Genomic DNA, 7,500 nt, shown 5'->3' on the forward strand with positions numbered 1-7,500 from the left:
TCTAGAGATCTTCCAGCTCCAGGTGGATCCCATTTCATGAAGATTTCAGACATTCAAAGAGAAGATGCCAACTCCATGTGGTCTTTGAGGACAAAAACCTCCTCATCAATACACAATTATCAGACTGTATCTGACTGTAGAAAGGACATTATTCATAATAACACTCTCTGGTGTTTATAACAGTTTATAATCACACCCTCTAGTGTCACCCAAATGAGGATGAGGTTCACTTTTTAGTCTGGTTCCTCTCAAGGTTTCTTCCTCTTCCATCTAAGGGTGCTTGTCCTCACCGCAGTCGCCTCAGTCACCTCAGACTTGTTCATTAGGGATAAATACAAACACATTTAAATAGAAGTCTAATATTAATCTTGAACTTTTGTTTAATATTAAGCTTTTAACTTTTTGTACTATGTTTATGTTCTGTAAGACAATGTTCAAATAAATTTGAATTGAATTGAATTGAACAGAAAACATTTCCAAGGTCATATCAATGACAAATTATGGACTCCAAGTCCCAGAATGCAATGCAGCTGCATGACGCCGACTTATGTCAGATTGGTCAAGGCTAGTCATCTGATGCGCTTAGTCTGTTTGAGCAGAATGTACAGATGAGGACTAAAGTGCCGCCGCATCACTCCCTAGGTAGAGACAAAGCGAGTGGGACATTCTCAATTCACACTGCACCACTATCAGCACAGCATGATGGGTAACGTACTGTAGGGAAATAGACTTTTTTGTTTGCAAAAAATCTAAATATTTTTAAAATAAAAAAGGGAAAGAAATAAAAGCAGAAAATGTTATTTATAAATATTAATATTCAAGCCTGGGAACGGTGGCTTAGTGGTTAGTACGTTCGCCTCACACCTCCAGGGTTGGGGGTTCGATTCCCTCCTCCACCTTGTGTGTGTGGAGTTTGCATGTTCTCCCCGTGCCTTGGGGGTTTCCTCCGGGTACTCCGGTTTCCTCCTCCGGTCCAAAGACATGCATGGTAGGTTGATTGGCATCTCTGGAAAATTGTCCGTAGTGTGTGAGTGCGTGAGTGAATGAGAGTGTGTGTGTGTGCCCTGCGATGGGTTGGCACTCCGTCCAGGGTGTATCCTGCCTTGATGCCCGATGACGCCTGAGATAGGCACAGGCTCCCCGTGACCCGAGGTAGTTCGGATAAGCGGTAGAAAATGAGTGAGAGTGAGAATATTCAAGCCTTAGTTGTCACATAACATCTCAATATGGTAGATTTTAATTCAATTTTATGCTATATTATATTTCTCGATGAGCTCTCAAGCCATCAAAATAAAAAAAAAGAAACTACAGTTCTTATTTCTGCTCATTACCCTCTATATAACACTATGCAACACAAACAATGGTTTATTTGCTGCATGATTTTGTAAGAAATGATAGTTTCAGCTCGTTCCCCCGCGTAGCGCCACTAAATGATGGAAAGTGACAAGACGTCTGATAATAACGTTAGGACTAAAATGTTTTAGCCTGCTATTATCAACCCCAGCTGGGGACAAATCCGTCTGTCTTCAGGCAGAGTAGCAGCTAATCCAGAGGATCTCTACTGTAGTCCTAGTGACCCACTGACCCACAGCGTTTCAGGCTTTCTGTGCTGCTTTAATACATTTCATCCAGCTTATCATCTAATGATCAAAACTTCATGAGGCGGATCTGAGGGAGGGGGAGGAGAGAAAAGTGGGACTGGGAATCCTGGGTGTAGTCTGGAGACTGCTTGAAAATGGGGAATGTTTAAGCAATATCACATAATCGAAGGTGGAGCTAATCCAGAGAGCTACAATGGGATATCATTGATTTTAATACAACAGATCACAATGAGTAAACAGACAGTGTTTACCAGACATCATTATCCAGAGTGACTTCTTTCATTCATTCACTCATTTTCTACCACTTATCCGAACTACCTCGGGTCACGGGGAGCCTGTGCCTATCTCAGGCGTCATCGGGCATCAAGGGAGGATACACCCTGGACGGAGTGCCAACCCATCACAGGGCACACACACACTCTCATTCACTCACGCAATCACACACTACGGACAATTTTCCAGAGATGCCAATCAACCTACCATGCATGTCTTTGGACCGGGGGAGGAACCCGGAGTACCCGGAGGAAACCCCCGAGGCACGGGGAGAACATGTAAACTCCACACACACAAGACAGAGGTGGGAATCGAACCCCCATCCCTGGAGGTGTGAGGCGAACGTGCTAACCACTAAGCCACCGTGCCCCCAGAGTGACTTCTATTTTATTTAATTTTATACAACTGAACAATTGATGGTTAAGGGCCTTGCGCAGGGGCCCAGCAGTGGCAGCGTGGTGGACCTAGGCTACCACATCCCCAATGATAATCCATGACCATGATGTTCTGTTTATTTTTTAGTGTAAATATTTAAAACCAAGGCTGATGTGTGCCTTATTAAAGCAATTCACTTTGGATTAGTTTTGACATCTTTATTTGCTAGATGACCAATTCTGTTTCTCTGGGAATCCATCAAACCACCAACTAGTTTACTATGGCCTGTTGACCCTATGTTCATCCTGACTCAAGCAGTTAAGGCTTTGGGTTGTTGATTGGAGGATCTGGGTTCAAGTTGCCATTGTTTGGCCCTTAACTCCTTCTGCGTTAGGGGTGCTGTATCATGGCTGACCCTGTGCTGTTACCCCAACCATCAAAACTGAGATATGCAAAGAAAGAGTTTCACTGTGCTGTGATGTATATGTGACAAAAATAAAAAGGCTTCTTCATCAAGACTCTTCTCTGTTCTGGCACCTTGGTGGTGGAATGAACTTCCTCTAGATATCCAAACAGCTGAGTCACTGTCTGCCTTCATGTGACATCTAAAGATCTTCATCTAAGCCCCTTGAATAAGGACATCTGCCAAATCTATAAATGGAAATGGTACGAATTTTGACATGTGGTTGGTCTGGAAATTTTGCTGCAAGCCTAAATGCTATAAGTCCTTATGCAGGTATCTCATGATGGATCAAACACGTTTAAATAAAGAAATGTTTAAAATCGCTCTGAACGAAACCGGATAGTAGCCTCGAGGATATATCAACCTCTTAACTTCATTTCATTTTGATGCTACGTCATTATTAATGGCGACATCTTCGGTCATGAACCACTGCTGCTTTTATTGGAGCCATAGAGCATTTATGACAGAGTTGAAATTATTTATACGTTGATTTATTTCATTTTATTTCATCGGACGTAAATTGCTTTTATTTTACAGCTCACGACCTGTTATTTAGTCTTTTAATACACGCTATATAAATAAAAATGCCTTCTTTTGACTTAACGACTTAACGTATTTATATTTAGAACCATGCTTGCTCTTGGGTTACTGATGCTTGGAAGTATAATTTAATAATAATGTGAATAATTAAGTTAGGGAAAAAAATCAGGAAGCAGGTGTTGATGTTTCAGGTTAGTTGTAGAGATGTTAAATCTAAGCTGGATCCCGGCGAGAGTGGAGTGGAACACGGTGGATCCTTTGGTGATTATGATTCGGGTTTGTTGTCATGTGCGTGCATAAAAAATGGTTAAATATCTCTCTCTCACTCTCACTCATCTTCTACCGCTTATCCGAACTACCTCGAGTCACGGGGAGCCTGTGCCTATCTCAGGCGTCATCGGGCATCAAGGCAGGATACACCCTGGACGGAGTGCCAACCCATCACAGGGCACACACACACACTCATTCACTCACGCAATCACACACTACGGACAATTTTCCAGAGATGCCAATCAACCTACCATGCATGTCTTTGGACCGGGGGAGGAAACCGGAGTACCCGGAGAAAACCCCCGAGGCACGGGGAGAACATGCAAACTCCACACACACAAGGTGGAGGCAGGAATCGAACCCCCAACCCTGGAGGTGTGAGGCAAAATAATAATATTATTATTATTATTATTATTATTATTATTAATAATAATAATAATAATAATAAGAAGAAGAAGAAGAAGAAGAAGAAGAAGAAGAAGAAGAAGAAGAAGAAATTTTGAATGAAGAGCGAATGAGGAAACATGTCAGAACGGCAGGAAAACGTCAACCCCCCCAGTGTGGACAGAGCGAGTAACCTCTAAGCATCTGGCAATTGGTGGCCATCTTGTCTTTAGAGAATAGGATGATGAAGAAGTGAAATGCAGAATAAAAGAAAGCTGTGTATGTGTCAAAGAAGCAGCTTGTTGGAGGTAAAACAACTTCTGAATTGGTGTTTCAGAAGGATTTCTGTTTTTATCTTGAATACTAGGGGTGATATATTCAAAGAAAAGTTCTAAAAAACTTATTTCTCCACACAATTATTTGAATATTCAAAAATAAATGTCCGAGACGCTCCAAGGGTTTGTTCATAAGCAGCTAAAACTTTATCTTCAACACTAAAATTCAGTGTAATGTTATGGACAGAAGGGAAAAACACACGTCTCTGAATCCTGACTCACTTTAAATCAGACTCACAGACACAACATCTACTGATTGAAAATATCCCATATATCACTGGAACACCGGTGTACTGATAAAAAGGTTTAATTTAATTAATAAAAAAAATTTAGCTGTCTGACATTCAACAGAATTGATATTTCTAAACTATTGTTTAATGGTTTCATTTTAGAAGATTTGTTATTTCCATAGGGGGACACGGTGGCTTAGTGGTTAGCACGTTCGCCTCACACCTCCAGGGTCGGGGATCGATTCCCGCCTCCACCTTGTGTGTGTGGAGTTTGCATGTTCTCCCCGTGCCTCGGGGGTTTCCTCTGGGTACTCCGGTTTCCTCCCCCGGTCCAAAGACATGCATGGTAGGTTGATTGGCATCTCTGGAAAATTGTCCCTAGTGTGTGATTGTGTGAGTGAATGAGTGTGTGTGTGTGCCCTGTGATGGGTTGGCACTCCTTCCAGGGTGTATCCTGCCTTGATGCCTGATGACGCCTGAGGCACAGGCTCCCCGTGACTCGAGGTAGTTCGGATAAGCGGTAGAAGATGAATGAATGAATGTTATTTCCATTTTATTTTCTATTCTAAATCCCGATACTATGCTGATTTACTTGAAATCTCAGATTCTAACTGTGTTTGTAAAAGATGATTAATGACAACCATCAAAGAAAAGCAGATTGCAAACGATGCGGTGAAAATGTCGATATGGGAGAAATACGACATCTTACAACGGTAAATCACCAGATCGTTCATCTTGTAGTGTAGACAAAGAAAAAGCTTGTTGAATTTATTTTATTCAGACGTGTACATTAATTAATATTAGACTCGTATTTAAATGTGTTTGTATTTATCCCTAACGAACAAGTCTGAGGTATCTGTGGTGAGGAAAAACTTCCGTAGATGGAAGAGGAAGAAACCTTGAGAGGAACCAGACTCAAAAGTGAACCTCATCCACATTTGGGTGACACTGGAGGGTGTGATTTATAAATATACAGTCTGGGAATTGTGTATTGATGAAGAGGTTAAATTTGGAGAGTGTGTCTGAGTCCTGAACACTGTCAGGAAGAAGATTCAATTCTCTAGCGCCTTTATTGATATTCTGGGAACTACCAGAGAGCGTGAAGGTCTATAGCGAGTAATAACTGTAGCAGGAAACGAACTGTAACGAGCAAGTGACTGAAATGAGTAACAGGACCACGATTTGTTTTCCAACATACAACATGATTTGAGTTGTGAATAAGATCAAACACTGAGCTCAACAACAGTAGTGAACCAACAACATTGGTGTTTTACAACACACACATTTCTCTATACTGTGGGATGTGGTAGCTTAGTGGTTGGTGTTGGACTATCAATTGGAAGGTTGTGGAAAGTGAGAGAGTGACCGACCTGAGTGCATACTGTACATGTGTGCGGCATCAGCGGGTGTAAGATATTTGTGGATGTTAAGTGAGAGAGTGGGGGGGCAGGGTGGCTTAGTGGTTAGCACGTTCGCCTCACGTTCGCCTCGGGGTTCGATTCCCGCCTCCGCCTTGTGTGTGTGGAGTTTGCATGTTCTCCCCGTGCCTCAGGGGTTTCCTCCGGGTACTCCGGTTTCCTCCCCCGGTCCAAAGACATGCATGGTAGGTTGATTGGCATCTCTGGAAAATTGTCCGTAGTGTGTGATTGCATGAATGAATGAGAGAGTGTGTGTGTGCCCTGCGATGGGTTGGCACTCCGTCCAGGGTGTATCCTGCCTTGATGCCCGATGACGCCTGAGATAGGCACAGGCTCCCCGTGACCCGAGGTAGTTCGGATAAGCGGTAGAAGATGAAAGTGAGAGAATGGAGAAACTGTTGCGTATAAGAACAAGATGTTTTGTTTGGTGAGCACTGAGCATTTCCATCTGCCATCCGTGGTGATGTTGTAGCCTAGTGGGTAAGGTCCTGGACTTCTGATCGTCAGGTCATGAGTTTGAAATCCCAGATCTCCCAGCAGTGGCAGCTTGGTGATCTGGGATTCAAACTCACAACCTGATGATCAGCAGTGATCCCTGAACAAAGCAGTTAACACTCAGTTGTATAAAATGAGCTAAAAATGGAAGTCTCTCTGGATAAGGGCGTCTAGTAAATGCCAAATTATTCTATGAATTGGTTCTGTTCTCTTGAAGGTCGTACTCGATATCGGTTTGTCTGAGAAAGGAAAAACACGGAAGCGCTGAGGGTGATGAGTCAAAATTAAATTGCTCCAACTGAGTAAGTGGTGAATTTTAAGAGCTTCAGACATTTTACATTAACATTAACAATAAATTGGCCACATCACCAGAAACCCAGAGTTTCTCTACCACAGAAGAAAGAAAGAAATAAAAAGCAGCTTGCTCACTTCTTTCGATGTATAAATTCAAGTAAAGGTCGAAGGATTGCTTGGGTAGATGATAACAGATAGACGGACGACAGAGAGACGATTAGGGCAAATAGGACAAGATCTTGACAGATATTGAACAGTCTGATAATAAAAAATGGAGCGATCGAGGAATCTATCACCTTTCTGGTGATATAATACACGATGCAATGTCATCCTGAGCTTTATAAGATCAGAACATCAATTCAATCATCAATCTGTTCGATTTATTTAACGCCGCCTTAATTCCTTTGTTTATCGGCACCACTTTGCGTCACACATAATAGAAACTGTGGCATCGTATCCACCGTAATGATCTAATACTTTGGTCTAACAATGATGGATTAATCCGCCATATTGTCACGACATGCTGTTAGCAAATCTTTAACTCACGAGCGCTGGGATACAAATATACTTTTTACTGATATTTTACGTAATTAATCGTGATTCATCTTCGTCGGATCAGGCGTCGCGTGAAGGACGGCGGGAAAGTCACGGCGCTCCAAAGCATGAAGATTATTCTGTTCATGTCTCCGTCAACCCTGAGGAACGTTGACCTTTTTGAAATCAATCCCGTGACTATGAATCAAGAGTCGCTGAATACGGCCGAGAGACGCTGCATTATTGGAAGCGATTGACTGAGTGTTTGATGGTGAGACTAGTAATCTA

Source organism: Tachysurus vachellii, chromosome 16, assembly GCF_030014155.1.
Source record: "Tachysurus vachellii isolate PV-2020 chromosome 16, HZAU_Pvac_v1, whole genome shotgun sequence".
NCBI classification, from domain to species: Eukaryota; Metazoa; Chordata; class Actinopteri; order Siluriformes; family Bagridae; genus Tachysurus; species Tachysurus vachellii.